The sequence below is a fragment of the Oncorhynchus kisutch genome, linkage group LG28 (assembly GCF_002021735.2).
Source record: "Oncorhynchus kisutch isolate 150728-3 linkage group LG28, Okis_V2, whole genome shotgun sequence".
In the NCBI taxonomy this organism is placed as follows: Eukaryota; Metazoa; Chordata; class Actinopteri; order Salmoniformes; family Salmonidae; genus Oncorhynchus; species Oncorhynchus kisutch.
In genome coordinates this window covers 23,890,774-23,914,171 of record NC_034201.2, presented here as the reverse complement: position 1 = coordinate 23,914,171, position 23,398 = coordinate 23,890,774, and the positions used below count along the sequence as shown (strand labels likewise).

The 23,398-nt window shown below is 41.3% G+C and overlaps 1 protein-coding gene across 1 annotated transcript in view; it reads right to left on the bottom strand.

Annotated features, from left to right (window-relative positions):
• sgcd (sarcoglycan, delta (dystrophin-associated glycoprotein)) overlaps nucleotides 1-18,763 on the bottom strand; it is a 249,171-nt gene extending 230,408 nt beyond the window's left edge. Inside the window, exon 1 of the mRNA XM_031807877.1 lies at nucleotides 18,107-18,763. The gene's annotated coding sequence lies outside the window, so the exon portion shown is untranslated. The remainder of the gene's footprint in view (nucleotides 1-18,106) is intronic.
• Between the last annotated feature and the right edge of the window lie 4,635 nt (nucleotides 18,764-23,398).

The following is a 23,398-nucleotide window of genomic DNA, read 5'->3' as shown; positions in this document are numbered from 1 at the left end:
AAATCTCAATTATATTTAGATTTGTTTAACACTTTTTTGGTTACTACATATGTGTTATTTCATAATTTTGATGTCTTCATTATTATTCTACAATGTAGAAAATAGTCAAAGTCAAGAAAAACCCTTGAATGAGTAGGTGTGTCCAAACTTTTGACTGGAACTGTACATGGAATACATGAGAGAAACAAATGCCTTGGTTAAAGAGAGGGAGAAAAAAACCTGTGTTGACAAATGTTCCCATAAAGCCTGCAATATGCCCACAGGGATTTGACAACGTTTTCAATAATTATCCATTTCTCATCCCTCCCTTCGTAGATATTTTAATTTTGTCCACTGAAAACCAAGAGTTAAGAAAATGAAATCTCAGAAGCTCATTAGTCAAAGCAGCCATCCATTCAACAGGTAAATTTTTTATTTATTTTTATTTTTATTTCACCTTTATTTAACCAGGTAGGCTAGTTGAGAACAAGTTCTCATTTGTAACTGCGACCTGGCCAAGATAAAGCATAGCAGTGTGAGCAGACAACAAAGAGTTACACATGGAGTAAACAATTAACAAGTCAATAACACAGTAGAAAACAAAGGGGGAGTCTATATACAATGTGTGCAAAAGGCATGAGGAGGTAGGCAAATAATTACAATTTTGCAGATTAACACTGGAGTGATGAATGATCAGATGGTCATGTACAGGTAGAGATATTGGTGTGCAAAAGAGCAGAAAAGTAAATAAATAAAAACAGTATGGGGATGAGGTAGGTGAAAAAGGGTGGGCTATTTACCAATAGACTATGTACAGCTGCAGCGATCGGTTAGCTGCTTAGATAGCTGATGTTTGAAGTTGGTGAGGGAAACTTCAGCGATTTTTGCAATTCGTTCCAGTCACAGGCAGCAGAGTACTGGAACGAAAGGCGGCCAAATGAGGTGTTGGCTTTAGGGATGATCAGTGAGATACACCTGCTGGAGCGCGTGCTACGGATGGGTGTTGCCATCGTGACCAGTGAACTGAGATAAGGCGGAGCTTTACCTAGCATGGACTTGTAGATGACCTGGAGCCAGTGGGTCTGGCGACGAATATGTAGCGAGGGCCAGCCGACTAGAGCATACAAGTCGCAGTGGTGGGTGGTATAAGGTGCTTTAGTGACAAAACGGATGGCACTGTGATAGACTGCATCCAGTTTGCTGAGTAGAGTGTTGGAAGCCATTTTGTAGATGATATCGCCGAAGTCGAGGATCGGTAGGATAGTCAGTTTTACTAGGGTAAGCTTGGCGGCGTGAGTGAAGGAGGCTTTGTTGCGGAATAGAAAGCCGACTCTTGATTTGATTTTCGATTGGAGATGTTTGATATGAGTCTGGAAGGAGAGTTTGCAGTCTAGCCAGACACCTAGGTACTTATAGACGTCCACATATTCTAGGTCGGAACCATCCAGGGTGGTGATGCTAGTCGGGCATGCGGGTGCAGGCAGCGACCGGTTGAAAAGCATGCATTTGGTTTTACTAGCGTTTAAGAGCAGTTGGAGGCCACGGAAGGAGTGTTGTATGGCATTGAAGCTTGTTTGGAGGTTAGATAGCACAGTGTCCAAAGACGGGCCGAAAGTATATAGAATGGTGTCGTCTGCGTAGAGGTGGATCAGGGAATCGCCCGCAGCAAGAGCAACATCATTGATATACACAGAGAAAAGAGTCGGCCCGAGAATTGAACCCTGTGGCACCCCCATAGAGACTGCCAGAGGACCGGATGCCCTCCGATTTGACACACTGAACTCTGTCTGCAAAGTAATTGGTGAACCAGGCAAGGCAGTCATCCGAAAAACCGAGGCTACTGAGTCTGCCGATAAGAATATGGTGATTGACAGAGTCGAAAGCCTTGGCAAGGTCGATGAAGACGGCTGCACAGTACTGTCTTTTATCGATGGCGGTTATGATATCGTTTAGTACCTTGAGTGTGGCTGAGGTGCACCCATGACCGGCTCGGAAACCAGATTGCACAGCGGAGAAGGTACGGTGGGATTCGAGATGGTCAGTGACCTGTTTGTTGACTTGGCTTTCGAAGACCTTAGATAGGCAGGGCAGGATGGATATAGGTCTGTAACAGTTTGGGTCCAGGGTGTCTCCCCCTTTGAAGAGGGGGATGACTGCGGCAGCTTTCCAATCCTTGGGGATCTCAGACGATATGAAAGAGAGGTTGAACAGGCTGGTAATAGGGGTTGCGACAATGGTGGCAGATAGTTTCAGAAATAGAGGGTCCAGATTGTCAAGCCCAGCTGATTTGTACGGGTCCAGGTTTTGCAGCTCTTTCAGAACATCTGCTATCTGGATTTGGGTAAAGGAGAACCTGGAGAGGCTTGGGCGAGGAGCTTCGGGGGGGGGCGGAGCTGTTGGCCGAGGTTGAAGTAGCCAGGCGAAGGCATGGCCAGCCGTTGAGAAATGCTTATTGAAGTTTTCGATAATCATGGATTTATCAGTGGTGACCGTGTTACCTAGCCTCAGTGCAGTGGGCAGCTGGGAGGAGGTGCTCTTGTTCTCCATGGACTTCACAGTGTCCCAGAACTTTTTGGAGTTGGAGCTACAGGATGCAAACTTCTGCCTGAAGAAGCTGGCCTTAGCTTTCCTGACTGACTGCGTGTATTGGTTCCGGACTTCCCTGAACAGTTGCATATCATGGGGACTATTCGATGCTATTGCAGTCCGCCACAGGATGTTTTTGTGCTGGTCGAGGGCAGTCAGGTCTGGGGTGAACCAAGGGCTGTATCTGTTCTTAGTTCTGCATTTTTTGAACGGAGCATGCTTATCTAAAATGGTGAGGAAGTTACTTTTAAAGAATGACCAGGCATCCTCAACTGACGGGATGAGGTCAATGTCCTTCCAGGATACCCGGGCCAGGTCGATTAGAAAGGCCTGCTCACAGAAGTGTTTTAGGGAGCGTTTGACAGTGATGAGGGGTGGTCGTTTGACTGCGGCTCCGTAGCGGATACAGGCAATGAGGCAGTGGTCGCTGAGATCCTGGTTGAAGACAGCGGAGGTGTATTTGGAGGGCCAGTTGGTCAGGATGACGTCTATGAGGGTGCCCTTGTTTACAGAGTTAGGGTTGTACCTGGTGGGTTCCTTGATGATTTGTGTGAGATTGAGGGTATCTAGCTTAGATTGTAGGACTGGCGGGGTGTTAAGCATATCCCAGTTTAGGTCACCTAACAGAACAAACTCTGAAGCTAGATGGGGGGCGATCAATTCACAAATGGTGTCCAGGGCACAGCTGGGAGCTGAGGGGGGTCGGTAGCAGGCGGCAACCGTGAGAGACTTATTTCTGGAGAGAGTAATTTTCAAAATTAGTAGTTCGAACTGTTTGGGTATGGACCTGGAAAGTATGACATTACTTTGCAGGCTATCTCTGCAGTAGACTGCAACTCCTCCCCCTTTGGCAGTTCTATCTTGACGGAAGATGTTATAGTTGGGTATGGAAATCTGAATTTTTGGTGGCCTTCCTGAGCCAGGATTCAGACACAGCAAGGACATCAGGGTTAGCAGAGTGTGCTAAAGCAGTGAGTAAAACAAACTTAGGGAGGAGGCTTCTGATGTTGACATGCATGAAACCAAGGCTTTTTCGATCACAGAAGTCAACAAATGAGGGTGCCTGGGGACATGTAGGGCCTGGGTTTACCTCCACATCACCCGCGGAACAGAGAAGGAGTAGTATGAGGGTGCGGCTAAAGGCTATCAAAACTGGTCGCCTAGAGCGTTGGGGACAGAGAATAAGAGGAGCAGGTTTCTGGGCATGGTAGAATATATTCAGGGCATAATGCGCAGACAGGGGTATGATGGGGTGCGGGTACAGCGGAGGTAAGCCCAGGCACTGGGTGATGATGAGAGAGGTTGTATCTCTGGACATGCTGGTAGTAATGGGTGAGGTCACCGCATGTGTGGGAGGTGGGACAAAGGAGTTATCAGGGGTATGAAGAGTGGAACTAGGGGCTCCATTGTGAACTAAAACAATGATAACTAACCTGAACAACAGTATACAAGGCATATTGACATTTGAGACAGACATACAGCGAGGCATACAGTAATCACAGGTGTTGAATTGGGAAAGCTAGCTAAAACAGTAGGTGAGACAACAGCTAATCAGCTAGCCCAACAACAGCAGGTAAAATGGCGTAGACTAGGCAACGGGGCCAACAGATAAAACAAACAAGCAGAATGGAGTACCGTGATTAATGGACAGTCCAGCGTGCATCAGCTATGTAGCCAAGAGATCAGTGTCCAGGGGGCAGCGGTGGATGGGGCAGGGAAGCTGGACTGGCGAGTGTTATCCAGGTAAAAAAAAACTAACAATGACTAAATAGCTTGTAGCTAGTTAGCTGGTTAGCTTCTGGAGGTTCTTGAGTGTGTTCTAAAAATAAAAAAAATAATAGCGATTCCGTATCACATTGGGTGAGGCAGGTTTCCGGAAGGTATAAACAAATTCAAAGTCAAAAGAGATAGAAAGTAAATATGGGTCCGGTGAGCGTTTGGGACGCGGCGATTCAGGCGGTTAGCAGGCCTGTGCTAACAAGCTAACAGTTTGTAGGCCCGGGCTAGACAAGGTAGCAGTTAGCGGACCGGAGCTGGACAAGCTAGCAGTTAGCAGGCCGAATTAGCAAGCTTGGAGATAGCGAGGGCTAGAGAGTTAGCCTTTGGGGGACGTCGCGATGGGGTGAGTCTGTTTATTCCTCTTCATGCGGTGACATCGATAGACCGGTCATGGGCCCGGGTATTGTAGCTCAGGAGTATGCTACGGTGGTAGCACAGGTGCGCAGGCCGGGCTAGCTTCAAGCTAAGTGGGTGGAAACGCTAGCCAGATAGCTAGTTGTGAAGATCCAGCTGAAAAATCCAGCTGAAAAATGTTCCGTTTGCGGTGGGAATCCGGGGATGAAAAATAAATAGGTCCGTTATGCTCTGGTTAGAGTCGCGTTGTTCGAACTGGCGAGAGCTTTCCGAACTACAGGTTAGCTGATGACCGGTTAGCTGAAGACTGCTAGCATAGCTGGTGGTTAGCTGGCTAGCTTCAGTTGAGGGGTTCCGAAGTAAATATAAATACTTTAGGAATAATAGCTACATTGGGTGAGGCGGGTTGCAGGAGAGTATTTGGAGAGTTTTTAAAGAGATATGCAGAGAAAAATATGTAAAAAACAAAAAAGAAACGATATATACAGGGACACGACAGGACGACTTACTGCTACGCCATCGCTCATAAAGTCAATATTATCCATGAAGCCTGACAGCATTAGTGTCACGTTACATATTTCTTTAGCTTTTTCTGCCCTCCAGTATACAACAAAATATACACATGAGCTTGCAAATGTAGGCTACTTACAGAGTAGAATGTTGGAATAATCAGCCATGTTAAAAAGTAGCATCTAAATTCAGAAAACAAATATTACCCAGATGCTGTCAATGCTGCCAACGCAACTGCTGTTCCATTACCCTTGCTGGGAGAATCTGCATTAAAATGATATGCTGCATTATTGTGCACTTAACTGCGTGCCAGAGGCACTTGTGCTGAGTTTGTTATACCAGAGAATTCAGTGGCTCACGCCTGGAGATGGAAATCAAATAATTTATGAATTTGCTTCCTGACTCATTTAATTTTCTCCACAACTCAAAGGGCCCCTGTGTCTGGTTTTCTCATCCCTGTAAACGGTACCAAGTGCACACTAAGCAGGAACATACACACAGACACACGCACACAAACACACAAATGCACACATAGACACATACATACACACACACGCCTGCACATACACTAGTGATGTGCAGTGAGATCGTGGCTGGGTAAGCACGGGCTATTATCAAAGACTGATTTTCTCAAAGATGAATCTGATGAAACCCAAGTTCATCATACAACAGCTCCAACAACCACAGTGACATAGGCTATTAACTGCAAATTACACAAATCTTTCACCAAATGTAAATATCAATGTACAGTAGCCAAAATACACAAGCGATAAAGTGATTCCGCCAGCAGGAGCAAAAAATATTTTTGCCCAATGCAGTATATATATAAAGTGCAATATTGTGATGCAACCTCAAAATGTAATACATTTCAACTCTATATCTGACATGATACAAGTGTCTTCCTCATTTTAAGCCCATAGTCATGTGTGTGAGGTGTATACTTTTGTTTCAAAGGAGATTTGTTTAAGACTCCCAAGAAACACTCTGTGTGACACTGATTTGCCCAATGCAGTAAATGGTTAATATACATATCTTTAATCTTGAATAAATTAGTCTGAAAATGTGTATTTCAGAATCAAAACATACTCCATATTTTAGAGCACACTATAAGGAGTATAATGACATCAATATGTTTTCTGTATTATGTACAGTAGTTCCTCCTTTAAAAGTTGAGTCATTCTGCGTCACACCTTGTGTGCTCCTGCAGCATTCTGTGGCACGTCATTTAATTCTCAGACATTTATTATTGCTAGTTTTACCACCAGAGGTAATCTTGGAGAAGCATTTGATAGTACTCCGTATTGGCATTACCAGAGAATTTAAAAGCTTTTTTTGTAATAACATAGTATATGGAATTCATTTTAAGAAATGTGGCTAAATTAATTTGATTAATATTATGGTGTTTCTATTCAGAGAAAAACTAAACCCTCAGGGTTTCCATTAGGATGGAATGGAAAATATGGCGCTGTACAATGTGATTGTTGGGAGTAGGCTACAGGATTGGAGGATTCTAAATTGTTTTCCTTCATTAGACAACTTTGTTCCAATATTTATGTGAATCGGTGATATTTATTTCCATAGTAATTTGTTATGGATCCATAACTAAATCAACATCTGCATTTTGAAAGAGTATCTTTTATCATTACTTTATTAACAAAATGTGTTTATTTATTTATTAGGCTACTGTGCAGTCTACAATACATACTGTAGTAAACATGGGAAAGTGCCTAATTGCCTATGAAGTCAAAGGTTAGTGATTCATTTTATCTCTAGTTGTGGTTTTTGTGACTCTGGCTGGAAAATCTTTGGCTGGAAAAATGGCTGTGTTTTTCTGTGGCCAAGTGGTGACCTAACATAATGCTGTAAAGCATATTTGAAATCGGACAATGTGGTGGGATTAACAACAAGATTAGCTTTAAAATCTTATGAGATATATGTATGTTTGAGGAATTTTAATTATGAGATTTTTGATGTTTTGGAATTGGCGCCCTGCACTTTCACTGGATGTTGTCATATCATCCCGTTAATGGGATTGCAGCCATAAGAATTAACAAGAAATTTGTGGAGTGGTTGAAAAACGAATGTAAACTTCTGATTTCAACTGTATGTATGTTCAAACCTTTGACAGGTACTTGCTTAATTATTTTTGATTTATATTATACTGTTTCTATTCCATGAAAAATGAAAAAATCTCTAGGTTTATGTGACGCTCATACATTCAGAGCATTGTCAGATTGTCAGTTTGTAAATTCAGACCGTTTCAATAAGCAAGTAAATAGCTAGCTAGCTATGTTACTTCAGCTGCATTGCAAGGCAAGCTTACACAATTGTACATTCAATTTGCAGTAAATGCTTTAGCTAGCTAGATTCTTTACATCCACTGTTTCGCAAGACAACAGCTTGTTTTGCTGATTTTCTCAGGAGTCCCTAAATCATTGAACAACAGAAATGACAAATTCATTCTCCTAACACTAGCTAGCTGGCTAATGTTAGCTAGTCAGATAACTTTCGAAATAGTGCTTTTCAAAAATTAACTTCATGACAAAAATATGCACAAACGTTTGTCTCTATGCTAACTAACATATTCCTCTCAATTGTACATTTTTAGCTTGACTTGTTATGATGTTATAACTACTTAGGTAATGTTTTGTCAGCCATCTTTGTTGAAGAACGCCACCAGGGACCAGTAGCTTATGTCAAAATTTGTCATTGGAACCACTCGATGTGATTGGTCATATAAAAACATTGGGATCCAAATGCATAATTCCCCCTTGTGGTGGTCTGGAGCAATGAAGCCGTGACGCTGGGTACCTCTAAGTCCTGCGGTGCAAGCTCGCAACTTTTAAAGGAGGAACCATCTGTATGGTTCTCTTTCAAGTATTTATTTCGGTATTTCATTATGGGATATGCCCCCAGCTTATTCATCAGAAAATGTATATTACACTACACCAGCCATGATTGGGACGAGACGTGTGCGTCTGGGAAGGGTGTCCCTTCTACCCTATACAGGGCCCAACTATGCAGCGTCTCTAAGTCAATCAAACCTCTGCTCAATTTTCATCAGAAAGCTTACCTTGACAAGACTGAATTTTCCAGAAATAGCTCAACTGTCCACCAACATAAGCATACAACTCACTCACCGGGCGCTATTCTCGGGATTGTGCGGTGGTGACAATTTTCCTTTCCCTTCACCACAGCTAGAGGAAAATAATTTGAGAGAAGAACAGGTTCAGCTGTGACACGGCTAATTCCTTCACGACCAAGATAGCTGTATCCAAACAGTGACTAGTCATCGGCAAGCTTGCCACCGCGCTAGCTAGCTAGCTTGTTTTTATTTTTTATTTTTACTTTGACAAGAAAAGTTTTTATTAGCTACACCAAGATATATTTTCTAACAACTCCTTTCGATAATGGTATCCGGCCATCTCACCGAGTGTCACTGTCAGAGATAACAAACTCTAATCGCTAGCTATCAGACTAGCCTAACACGCTAGTTTTTTTCTGACAACTAAAAACATAGCATCCAAGCATCTCCCAACCCAAACGAGGTGAAGCTCCCGGGACGAATCTGCTCCTGTGGAAATAAGATATTGGCCAAGGACACCCACTTGGTGTTCTCTGCATGCCTTGGGCTGCAACATGCCCAGGAAGCATTAGCCTCCCCCGGCTCCTGTCCACACTGTGCCTTCATCTCTGTGAAGAGCCTCCATCTCAGGCTAGCGAGTCACGCAGGGTTTTCAGGGTTTTCCGACGGGCTCCTTTTGGAATAATCGGATGGAGATGAAGATTAATTTATCCCCTCAGGCCAGGCCACCAAGCCTCCTGCCGGGGAATCTGAAACCGAACACACAGGCGTGGCTCAATCCCCACCAGCTCTTGGTGTTGACCTGCAGGACGTGTCGGTCGTCAGGATAAGTGTGTCTGACAATACAGGAGTCAGTATAAGCCATAAGTCAAATACCGAAACAAATACTTGAAAGATAACTTTAGGTTACGACTGTAACCCGGTTCTCTGATAGTATGAGTGAGGAAGAGGTGTGGCTTATTTTTGAATGACTTAGATATGCTGCATTGGGCCCTTTATAGGGTAGGAGGGACAACCTTCCCCGATGCACATGCCTCGACGCCCAGCCAGTCATGGCTGGCGTAGTGTAATAAGGCTTCTGACGAATATGCTGTGGTTACAATGGTTACAATCGTAAACTAAAGTTCATTGATCATCGGGTCTTACAGGAGGGAATGTATAGGTCTAAAAATTGTTTAAAATGGCCACTTTCATCAGGATATTCTCAAAAATGGTTTGTGATAAAAATGTTAAACATCCTTCCTACCAATGAAATTCCTGTGTGAGAATTGAGATACCAACATTATTTTCCACTCCCGCTGGTGTGGAATTGCCAGATAGCCTCTGATGGCAACATACATATTTCCCATCATCCGACATAATGACACACTGCTCAACTCAACTCTGCCATAGACCGATGTAGCATCCACAACTGATAGGTGAGAAATATATGGACTGATTTCATCCAAATATTTCAAGACGCAAACCTTTCACAATGGATTTACAAGTCTTTCAATGAGTGGCGCGTGCAAACACAGACACAAAATAATGTTATTATGTGAAGTATTATTACACACACATTATATATAAAAAATAAAAATGACTGAAAAATGCAGTTCAAAATGTTAGAAAAGTTCAAAATGTTAGAAAAGTTCAAAATGTTAGTCTAACCAAAATTACATTTTAGTTTGATAAATCAAATGCATTCAAAGGGATGTTGTCTATTCTCATGATTCAACAGGAGCCTAACCCACAAATTGCAAACGAAAAAGCATTTAGGCCTACATTTACTTGTAAATTATGTCCATTCATGTGTCCTTCACTCTCAGTGACAACATTTTAGAAGTCACAGCAGAACCCCATATCCATGATTTTATTCTGCATGCATACTGCAAGGCAGCCATACACATAAAATGGATGTAGTTTAGTTAGTCGCTTCCATCTTGTAGAAGCCAAGTCTTTGGCCCGCATTGAGCGGCGGGAGAAGCCCCATTCCCACTAACTACATCCACAAAGCAAAAGTAAATGTCTAAGATGTGTAAAAGCCTGGGTAATGGTAATGACGTTTCAGACAGTTCAGTACTCACTGTTCGCATTCCTGAGCAGCAATGATGGAGATGGTGGTTGCCTTGCCTGTCATGAATAAAGTCACGTCTATTATTATAGTTGACGGTCCACTCTTCGAACCCTCCAAAAGCTAGCTAGCTAGTTTTGTTCAGTTAAAGTCAAGGGATGCTAGCACCTTTCCTGAGGTTTTGATGCAGTTTTAGCAAATGTTGAGATTTTGAATATAAAAATCACCAGAATCGTTAAGAAAAAACATTAGATAACAAAAACAAAATATATTTTTTTATATATTGTACTTAAATGTATTTGAGATTTTCTTTTCATAACAGCTTTTAAAAAAAGAAATGATTATCACAGGGTAAGTGTAACGGCGTTCTTCGTTTGCCGAAAGAGAGTCAGACCGAAATGCAGCGTGGTGGTTAATCATGATCTTTAATGAAGAAAACGGCGATACATGAAATAACTTATAAATACAAAAACAACAAACGGAATGTGAAACCTATCTGGTGAAACTACACAGAGACAGGAACAATCACCCACGAAAGACAAAGCGAACTCAGGCTACCTAAATACGGTTCCCAATCATACCGAAGAAGACCCAAGGGTGTAATCGCTGCCAAAGTTGCTAAGTAAAGGGTCTGAATACCTATGTAAATGTGATATCATTTAAAAAAAAAGTTTTTATTCATTTGCTAACATTTCTAACTGTTTTTGCTTTGTCCTTATGGAGTATGGTGTGTAGATTGATGAGGGAAAAATGAGTTAATACGTTTTAGAATGAGGCTGTAATGTACCAAAATGTGGAAAAAAGTGAAGGGGTCTGAATCAAATTTTATTGGATACATACACGTGTTTAGCAGATGTTATTGCGGGTGTAGCGAAATGCTTGTATGCCTTATATAGTAACAACATGGTAATATCATGTTTGTACAGTTTAATTACACTGTGTATACACTGTCATACGCATAGACCCTGCAACTGTTTGACCCGTTTAGGGCTTTTCAGCTTGTAAGATCTGTGCTGTTAATTGGGACCGAAAGCAGTATTTCACATAAGCTGCTTTTACATAGGAAGCCCAAATATAATATACTTTCCACTAATGGGTCTTTTGACCAATCACATCCTATCTTTTCACATCAGATCTTTTTCAGTCTAATCTGATTGGTCAAAAGACTGATTTGAAAAAAATATATATCAGAATTGAGCTGCATGTGTAAACAAAGCCACATTAGAAGAATGTTTACGTAGCCTAGTGGTTAGAGCCTTGGACTAGTAATCGCAAGGTTGCAAGATTGGATCCCCCAGCTGACAAGTTACAAATCTGTCGTTCGGCCCCTGAACCCACTGTTCCTAGGCTGTCATTGAAAATAAGAATTTGTTCTTAACTGACTTGCCAAGTTAAATAAAGGCAACATTTAAAAAATACTAGCATTATCGGAATTTGAGGACAGATTGTATCTCTGGGAATAATTGAAATTGCTCATGACAAAGTTTCAGTGCCTTAAAAACACAATGCAGCACCACATTCATCTAAATGGCAACACAAGCATGATGTGAACATTGTCAGCAGGTTGTAAAATGTCTTGTTGCCTTAGAGAATGACTCATGAATAATAATAAAGGTGTACATTTGTTGAAGCAAACACATTCAGATATGGATGCACACGCGCGACAACACACACACAGACACTGTGAGTACACCATCACAAACACACACACATAGACAAATGTACACACACACACACTGTATGTACAGTGGGGTCCAAAATCATTGACACCCTTGATAAGGATGATAAAAAATGACTGTATAAAATAAATAATTCAAATACTGAGCTATATTGTATGCACATTTTTTTGGGGGGGGAGGATTATATTATTTTAATCTAACACAGTTTCTCAGAGAAAGAGATTTTGAATAACAAGTAATACCTTTTTTCTCAAAAAGGTCAGGGTAAAAACAGTGACACCACTATTTTCAATAACTTTCAATTGCTCACCTTGTGAGGATAACGGCACTGGGCCTTTTTCTAAAATGCTTTATGAGTTGGAGAACGAATTGGGAGGGATCTTAGACCATTCCTCTATACAGAATCCTTCCACGTGTGCATGGTCAAAGAGCTCTATTTTCATGTCATGCAACACGTTTGCTAAATGGCATTGGCACTTGAATTGGAATCCGTGCTTTGGTCAGATTACATGAAAACAGAGCTCTTTGGCCCAGTGCACTAGTGAGGGGTTTGACGTCATAATGAGAATGCATTAGCAGAAATGAACCCCATACCCACTGTAAAATATGGAGGTGGATCTTTGATGTTATGGGATTATTTTGCTTCCACTGATCCTGGGGATGCTGAAACTTGACCCCAACCTTTTAAGAAAAAAATTGTTAATTTAAAAAAATGTGCTACCTAAACAAAATATATTTTTCTCTGAGCAATTGTATTAGTATAAAATAATATATGCAATAAATAATTAATACACTGAGCTATATTGTATGCTAAAAAATATTGAAATTATAGTCATTTTTGCTCATCTTTATCAAGTGTATCAATCATTTGACATACAGTACCAGTCAAAAGTTTGGACACACCTACTCATTCAGGGGTTTTTCTTTATTTTGACTATTTTCAACATTGTAGAATAATAGTGAAGACATCACAACTATGAAATAACATATATGGAATCGAGTAATAATCAAAAAAGTGTTAAACAAATCAAAATGTATTTATGATTCTTCAAAGTAGCCACCCTTTGCCTTGATGACTGCTTTGCACACTCTTGGCATTCTCTCAACCAGCTTCATGAGGAATGCTTTTCCAACAGTATTGAAGGAGTTCCCAAAATTCCATGCAAGACATTGCCAAGAAACTGAAGAACTCGTACAAACTGGCGCTAACCAGAATAGAACGAGGAGTGGGAGGCCCCGGTGCACAACTGAGCAAGAGGACAAGTACATTAGAGTGTCAAGTTTGAGAAACAGACACCTCACAAGTCCTCAACTGGCAGCTTCATTAAATAATACCCGCAAAACACCGGTCTCAAGGTCAACAGTGAAGAGGCGACACCGGGATGCTGGCCTTCTAGGCAGATTTGCAAAGAAATAGCCATATTTCAGACTGGCCAATAAAAAGAAAAGATTAAGATGGGCAAAAGAACACAGACCCTGGACAAGGGAAGTCTGCCTAGAAGGCCAGCATCCCAGGGTCGCCTCTTCACTGTTGATTGTTTACTGTCACAGTTTTCAGCTGTGCTAACATAATTGTAAAAGGGTTTTCTAATGATCAATTAGCCTTTTAAAATGATAAACATGGATTAGCTAACACAATGTGCCATTGGAACACAGGAGTGATGGTTTCTGATAATGGGCCTCTGTACACGTATGTAGATATTCCATAAAAAGCTACAATATTCATTTACAAGATTAAGAATGTCTACACTGTATTTCTGATCAATTTGAAGTTATTTTAATGGACAAGAAATGTGCTTTTCTTTCAAAAACCAGGACATTTCTAGGTGATCCCAAACTATTGAACGGTAGTGTATATTTTCAAAGGAGCTTGGATCATCATTATTTGGACCGTATAGGTTAATAAACCATATCTGTTTATCGACCATTAACATATTTAAAATAATCCATCTACCTTGATGATCTGTTTGGACAATTTTCACTTTTGGATCAAAATGACTGTTAATTAATATTATCACCCCTTTTGAATTTCTTTGCCCTTGGGAGAAATATATTTTGACCCCCCCAGTCCTTTTTCCACAAAACTTCATCTAAAATTGTTGAATGAGTTTCCTGTAAACAATAGATATTATATTCCTTCTCTTTTAGCCAGGTAAATACTGATTGTCTTTTCTTATTATCTGCGCCATCGTGCATCCATTTATGTTCCCCCCCCACACAAAACGCGATCATGACACACATTTAAAGATATCAAAACAACCTCTGAACCAATTGCATTAATTTGGGGACAGGTCAAAAAGCATTAAACCTTTATGGCAATTTAGCTAGCTTGCACTTGCTAATTTGTCCTATTTAGCTAGCTTGCTGTTGCTAGCTAATTTGTCCTGGGATATAAACATTGAGTTGTTATTTTACCTGAAATGCACAAGCTCCTCTACTCCGACAATTCATCCACACATATAACGGTCAACCGAATCGTTTCTAGTCATCTCTCCTCCTAGGCCTTTTCTTCTCTTGACTTTATATTGCGAATGGCAACTTTCATAAATCAGGTGCATTACCGCCACCGACCTCGTTCGTATTTCAGTCACCCACATGGGTATAACCAATGAGGAGATGGCACATGGGTACCTTCTTCAATAAACCAATGAGGAAATGGGAGAGGCAGGACTTGCAGCACAATCTGCATCAGAAATAGAACTGACTTCTATTTTAGCCCTTGGCAACGCAGATGCTCGTTGGCGCACGCGAGCAGTGTGGGTGCAATAATTGAATAATATAGATTTCTAAATGTATTTTGCAACGCTCGCGCATGTGACGCGAGCGGTGTAGTCAGCTTGTAAGCCATTACAATTATAACTGGCTATACTTATTTCACCATAATGAGACACAGGTTAAATTCTATTTATCTATTAAATATATGTTTTTAAACGCACCATTAAAAGGTAACATGATGATTGAGTGTCTATATAGCTGTTCCATGATATTTGCATTGCTACTAAGTAAACCTCCAATTGGTCACCACTATTCCACCATCTAAAACCCCTCCTCATCCTGAGTTGGGTTGTCATCCCAATGCCCGGCAGACCACCCCCGACCCCCTGGATCCCAAGGCCCCGGAGAGATCCTTCCTTTGAAAAGAGCACACAGTGCCACCCACAGAACAGAAACAGATCAACCGCCAAATGGATTTCCGTCGCCCTCACCTCGATTTGTATTATATACAGTCATAAAATAAAATATATATATACATATTTATATATATATTTTTAATCCTGTTTATCTTATTTTCCATAACTAGCTATTCATATTTGTAGTAATGTACAAAGCCAAGTTTGCACATCTACAAAGTTTGCACCCATTTCTATCAGTAGAGAATAAAAAACCAAATACAAAGCAAAAAAACATGAATTCTTGACAGTAGTTTTCACTGAAACAAACCAATCATTCAGTAGAGAGAGTTACAGTTGTCATAAGAGAGATACAGTTGTCATAAGACAGGGTCTGTGATTGTCCTCAGACAGACAATGGAAGCATATAGGTACATTGAGAACCAGACAGAGGACCATTAAAGTGTGTTTTCTATGTTATTTCCTAAATCCAAGGATACCATTCAAAAAACAAAAAAGGACAACTCCTCTTATTATTTATTCATAATGGTTTCGCAAACCCCCATTAAGTATGTATTCACATTTATTTGAGACTTAGTTTGAACTTTCCTCCTCCGAAACCCTGCATCCAGCTTAGGGTTTTGTTCTTGCAGGACTTCAACAGAAATGCGATAATTTTGTATATATTATGTAATTATTTAACTGGGTTTTACGGTTGTACATTTTTAAACACAAATGCATGTGGAGTCCCACCAATTAGAGGAGATCTGGTTGCCTGTTCATTAGTCAAGGCAAAGTCAGTCTCCAGTTTCCTCTGCCCTCAAACCACAGTTGATATCTACTCCTCACACGGCCCAAACATGATTCAATACTACAGTAAGAAGGGCTCCCAGGTGACGCAGCCGTCTAAGGCACTGCATCTCAGTGCTAGAGGTGTCACTACAGACCATGGTTTGATTCCAGGCTGTAACACAATTGGCCGTGATTGGGAGTCCCATAGGGCGTAGCACAATTGGCCCAGTGTCGTCCTTAGGGTTTGGCCGGGGTAGACCGTCATTGTAAATAAGACTTTGTTCTTAACCGACTTGCCTAGTTAAATGAAGGTTAAAAAGAAGAAAACACAGTAACAGAAAATGTAGGCCTACCCAGAATAGACTGCTTTTCAACCTCACTAGAAGCCTGACAATAACAGAAAAAAACTTTTTTTAAATACCCAAAAAGAAGACAAAATATTTCCTAAAGGCTGGCTCAGTCACAGTCTGTTCCAGGAATAGGAAGTGCATTTTATTCATATCATCAACATCATATTCCTCATTTTATGACACACACAGAACTTTCTGAATGTAACAAGAACACTGAGTAGTGAGGTCAGATATGTAAAAGGGCTTGAGTTGTTTGAGGGGCAATTCTGTATCGAATGGTGAGGCAAGGGTATCTTTGCTGTCTTTGGCATTTAATAAAGTCGTAAGACTTTCAGGTGATGTCCTTTTCAATCTAATGTGCTTACTCTGTTTGTGTGTGTTTGTGCATGTGTGTGCGTATGCTTATGTATGAACAGTCACAGACAAGGAGTTGTTAAAATCGAAACACTTTACCTACCATGATGCAGTATGCATCATCAAAGGTGTAAATTCCATCTCAAACACTTTCCACATTTCTGTAATCACAGCATCTTCTACATTCACCCCAACAATATCATAATCCAGTAGGAACCTCAGCGTTGCCCTGCACTGAGCAGCCCCTGCTGCTCTATAACATCCCAAATCAAACTTTGTGTCAGTATTTTACATAAATAAGTATCTACTTCTGTGAGCAGCAATGTTCCCTCTACTGCATCTTTCTAGAGCCGGACCAATGCTAAAGGCGGAAGCACAGCGCAATCTTATCTTCAGCAGGTGAACAAAGTAGGTAATTCTGTCTGTCAATTGATTTCCTTCAGACACATGGAGGGATTTCTCTTCAGTGGCCGGGTAGGATACCAACTTGCCCCCCAAGCGCTCATTACACATTCATTCCCAGTGAAATGTAGTAATTTTGGGGATAGATTATCTCCCTCCGAGGCCAGGCACACCAGGCAGTTGCAAGCCACAGAATAGGTGTATATGATCACACATGTCTCCCCTCTGGGCATATATGCATCCTGCACAGTGTGAACTCCATACAGAAAGGAACTGTGGGATATGCATCAGGCCAGCATTCATGTGTGTATGTGTGTCACTTAAAGTACAGAGAGATCTCTCACTATCAGAGAGTAACGGAAGAAGGCATAACCAATGTTAATCCACCTCTCTCTTCACCCGACCGTCTCATTCTAGTATGTAACCCCTCTCCTTTTTGCACTGAGAGAGGATTCTTTCTGGGGAGACACTATCACATAGTGTCCAAATGAGAAAACATTCATAACAGTGACAAAAAACACGAGCCCAAATCTCCAAATACTCATTGTAAGAAACTATTCAGTCACCTAGAGTAAGCACCCTTCTCAAGTACCATGTAATCTGCATCCATTATCAAATGATTTACAGTATTTTAATTTGACTCCTGACTTGATAAAAGTACCATGTGCGTGCTGAGATGAAATGCTAAAGTATTATTTATGCTCACTGCAATAAAGCAGCATATTTAAAGCTTTCTAGACTGAAACTGACTTCTCATCCTGCATGTGGAAGAATTAGATGTTTTTGGGAATGTATCTATGTCACCATTCATCTGTGTCAATGAGCTGGTCATAAACCTCTCTAACAGTACCGAAGACAGAGCCAAGTGTAAGTGGGAAATTTTTTCTTTTTAAATAAGACAATTAAAAACTAACCATACATCAAACTGCACAACATTTGGCAAAACCCTCCCTTTGATCAAAATGTCACTGAGTGTGATAATTTCCTGAAGAAGAGAACAGTTATTTCAACAGAATGCAGTGCAGAAAACAAACAAACCAAAAAACACATGATAAAGTAAAGCAAGAACCTACCTCTTAGTCAGATGCCAAAAATCACAGTCTTGGACAAGTCAGAAAACCATAGAGCTGATGAGCAGCCAGTGTTTATTTTCTCTCGGTTTGGCTTCTAAAAAGGAATTCCTTCTAATGTATATCTACAAAAGCATGGAATCCAGCAGCGGACTGTGCTCCATGGGGCTCTAGAGCAGCAAGGCTGTCATTGCCTCCGGTGGCTGTGCAGGGCTGACTGTTAGGCAGGTAGAACTGAAACAGGAGGATACAAGTGCTCAACAGTAGTCCTCTTTTCTGTGGCTTGGGCAGGAGAGGGAGAACTGAGCATCTTTTTGTGATGTAGAAATCCCAGTGTGAACACCGCCACGCGCCTTTAATCCTCACACGTTTTCAAAAGCAGGTAGGAGATTAAGAAGGTTGGGTAGCATCAACATTGTTCTTCCTAAAGCAGCAACCTCTCTCTTTCCCCCACATCCTTCTGTGCCTCTTTATTTATTTGGGACTGGAGCTATGAGAGAGAGTGTGTTTGTTTGTGTGTGTGAGAGAGTGTGTGTGCGAGAGAGAACAGGGAAAAGGCGAGAGAGGGAGTGAGAGGAGGGGAGTAGGAGAGAACGAGGGAAAGCGAGAGTGTGAGCAGGAGAGAGAGAAGCAGAAGAGAGCACAACAGAGAGAGAGCAGGAAAGAGCGAGGGAGGAAGAACACTTGCACTGTCAGTGACTACATTAGCAGCGCTGAGTAGGTGGAGTTCTTTGCAGCAGAGAGGATCATGATTTGAAATCCAAAGGAGGAAAAAGAGAGTGAGGAGAGAGAGAGAGAGAGAGAGAGAGAGAGAGAGAGAGAGAGAAGACTGGATGGAAGAGGAATAGAAAGGCAGGATGAGAGAGAAGGAGGTGTAGAGGTTAAGGAAACACACAAGAGGAAGTGAAAGGATGAGAGAAGCGAGAGTGCGAGGGAAGAAGAGAAGGCAGAGAGAATTAACAGAGTGTTTCCAGCTGTATTGAAGTTGGAAAATTGCCTGCATGATTCCCACTAGAGGTCATACACATTGATTAGAATATTTAAAGGAACACACACTGGATTTAAGAGCCAGTCGGAGAGGGAGGCTCAGCCAGAGTCAATCAATACCATTCATGAAAAGGATCATTGTTCATTGTTTCATGAAAATAGGAGTGGATATGAAGTTGTTGTATTACTCCATAGGCAATTGGGTTCATTTTAATAGGGGTCCAATGGAGTTTTCCAGTTAAAAGACTGTAATCTGTACATGCAATTAAAGGCAGGGTTGTCTGATGGTAACTATCAATCAATATTATTGGGGTTTGGAGCTGAAGACAGATTATCTGGTATACACTGAGTGTAAAAAACATTAGCTCTTTGCGTGACATAGACTGACCAGGTGAATCCAGGTGAAAGCTGTAATCTCTTATTGATTTCACTTGTTAAATCCACATCAATCAGTATAGATGAAGGGGAGGAGACAGGTTTAAGAAGGATTTTGTAGCCTTGAGACAATTAAGGCATGGACTGTGTATGTGTACCATTCAGAGGGTGAATAGTAGATGCCAGGCGCACCGGTTTGTGTGTCAACAACTGCAATGCTTCTAGATTTTTTGCACTCAAAAGTTTCCTGTGTGTCAATAATGGTTCACTATGCAAAGGACATCCAGCCAACTTGACAACGGTGGGAAGCATTGGAGTGTACATTGGCCAGTATCCTGGTGTGGAACGCTTTCGACACCTTGTAGAGTCCACGCTGCAACGAATTGAGGCTGTTCTGAGGGCAAAAGGGGGTGCTACTCAATATTAGGAAGGTGTTCCTAATGTTTTGTAATCTCTGTGTAGATCTGCAACTCAATAACACTTAACTCAATAACATTGTCCCAGACACACTGCATGACTGACACCAATGAGATCATTACTGGAGATTTATTTTTGTGTAACTACAAAACAATACATTCTCATGAGATCTGTAGAAAAATATGTTTTTGGCTGTCTGACATCAAGAATAACTCCACTCACATTACTAACATGACATGGTATAAATCATTGTTGATCTATTCAGGATCATGGGCGCCTGTGATGCCTGGTACCATGGTCTGACTCCTGATGCCATAATGAGGCCAATGTAACAGCCTAATAGTGTAGGCAAACACATACACATGCATGGACACACACATATACATGACATACTGGAGCAGACACATATAGTACATACTGTACACACACACACACACACACACACACACACACACACACACACACACACACACACACACACACACACACACACATACATGACAGACTGGAGCAGACACATACAGTACATACTGTACACACACACATACATGACAGACTGGAGCAGACACATACAGTACATACTGTACACACACACATGACAGACTGGAGCAGACACATACAGTACATACTGTACACACACACATACATGACAGACTGGAGCAGACACATACAGTACATACTGTACACACACACATACATGACAGACTGGAGCAGACACATACAGTACATACTGTACACACACACATGACAGACTGGAGCAGACACATACAGTACATACTGTACACACACACATACATGACAGACTGGAGCAGACACATACAGTACATACTGTACACACTGCAAAACACATACAGCTGAACAGACGTACACGTACAATCCCAGGCACGAAGCCCTCACCTCGCCCCAGGCAGGAGGGTGGACATGACTAAAATCTACAGACAGAGTTCATTCACACACACACACACACACACACACACACACACACACACACACACACACACACACACACACACACACACACACACACACACACACACACACACACACACACACACACACACACACACACACACACACACACACACACACACACACACATACACACAGGTGCCTGTGTGCCTTTGACTGGAGATTTAGGGATTCCAAGAATGGAGGCAATAAGTTATCATTATACAACACTCCCCTCCCCCTCACTTCCCATCCAACTCAATACAATTTTTTCCAGGAATTCTTGGCTCCATCCCCATGGGGCTCATAGCTAAAGTACAAATTAACTCAGGCTTCTTACTTCCTCTGACACCAGAACAGAAACTTTCCCATCATTGACAGATATAATATGGACACTTTAGACAGCCCTGTAGAGAACCAACGTCGGCCTGGAACCACAAAGACGTGTTTGTACACTTCCCATTGAGGATGTGGGTCCCTAAGGTCCACCAGAGCTGTAGGCGATGTGTGCCAAGCATGTGTCAATTTGTATCACGCCAATTGGCACAAAGAGAAGGACACCTACTCTAGATACTGGAACTGGAAGAGGGAGGGACGTGGTTGTTGTGTTTCCAACAGACAGTACGCCAAGGATGGAGACAATAATGAAGAATGGAGCAGCCATGTTCGTATGGGGGGCACACTGGGACACTTTTATATTTGTTGTAATTTTATACCTCTCAATGCAGAATGTATTTACTTCTAGAAATCTTTGCCAGGCATCTGGTAGGCGCAGTATTCTAAGGCACTGCATCTCAGTGCAAGAGGTGTCACTGCAGTACCTGGTTCGAATCCAGGCTGCATCACAGGCTGGGAGTCCCATAGGGCAGAGCACAATTGGCCCGGGTTTGGCCAGGGTAGGCCGTCATTGTAAATAAGAACATGTTTTTACCTGACTTGCCTAGTTAAATAAAGGAAAAATAAAAGTTTAAGTTCACCATTCCACTATGAAAACAGATGTAGCCCGCAAATCTCATAACCAAATTCCACCACCATCTTCCAACATTGGGCTTTCTCCCTTTGTTATGTATGTATATATTATAAGCAGAATATTCATAAACTAATCTAAATGCAGCAATGCATCCCACCTGAACACAAGACATTATAACATCACCTTCAGTGAAAAATAAATGGAGACAGATGGAGAGAATGCCTTAAAGCCCCACTGATCTTTCTGCACTGTTTCAATGAGAAGATGTTTATCAATCTATTTTCATAATAGTTATTTCATAATATCAAAGGTACAGTACACAGTGTCTGTCTGTCTGTCTGGGCTGTGCTGGGAACAGATTGTCCTGTCTCAGCTAGCAACCTGGTCTCAGACGTAACATAGTAGAAGTAAATCCGGGACACTCCAAATAGTATGATCTGTTACCTTTCATATGGTACGTGTTAATTTGAGGATGACCATCATCCATTTCGTGTCATATGTTACGAATTACAATTAATATTATACAGTATGTTAGGAATTGCAATTCATATAATATGTTACGAATTTGAAAAACGTATGATATGTTATGAATTCCAATTTAAATTTAGGGTTAGGAGTTAGGTTAAAGGGTTTAGACGTTAGGGTTAGCTGACATGCTAAGTAGTTGTATTAGTTCAAAGGAAGCAACCTTTGGGTTGCTAGACCTTCACATTATACGCCCATCCATTCACCCACAATAAACGCTCTGCCACCATGCTACAGACAGCCATGGTACACACACATGATACAAGTGGGTTAAGGAGGATTCGGCAATGTATGAGCAAATTGAAGTGTGAACCCATTAAATGGCTAATCAGAAACGGATAATGACAATGTTATCTTCATCACAATTACCCAAAACATCTCATGAGGGTAATAATTGATACGTAAAACAGTTAAATCAAAAGGGTGAGGGACATGTTTTTTTAAATTATCTCTAACTGTTCAAAACATCAGCACAGATGAAAGGCACTGATGAATAATTTATTTATTTTACCTTTATTTAACTAGGCAAGTCAGTTAAGAACAAATTCTTATTTTCAATGACGGCCTAGGAACAGTGGGTTAACTGCCTGTTCAGGGGCAGAACGACAGATACAGTGCCTTGCGAAAGTATTCGGCCCCCTTGAACTTTGCGACCTTTTGCCACATTTCAGGCTTCAAACATAAAGATATAAAACTGTATTTTTTCATATTTTTATAGCTATATTTTGATACTGAGCAGCTGATACAAGCCTGTCGAGCTGTTTTGCAAGGAGGAATGGGAAAAAATTTCGGTCTCTCGATGTGCAAAACTGATAGAGACATACCCCAAGCGACTTACAGCTGTAATCGCAGCAAAAGGTGGTGCTACAAAGTATTAACTTAAGGGGGCAGAATAATTTTGCACGCCCAATTTTTCAGTTTTTGATTTGTTAAAAAAGTTTGAAATATCCAATAAATGTCGTTCCACTTCATGATTGTGTCCCACTTGTTGTTGATTCTTCACAAAAAAATACTGTTTTATATCTTTATGTTTGAAGCCTGAAATGTGGCAAAAGGTCGCAAAGTTCAAGGGG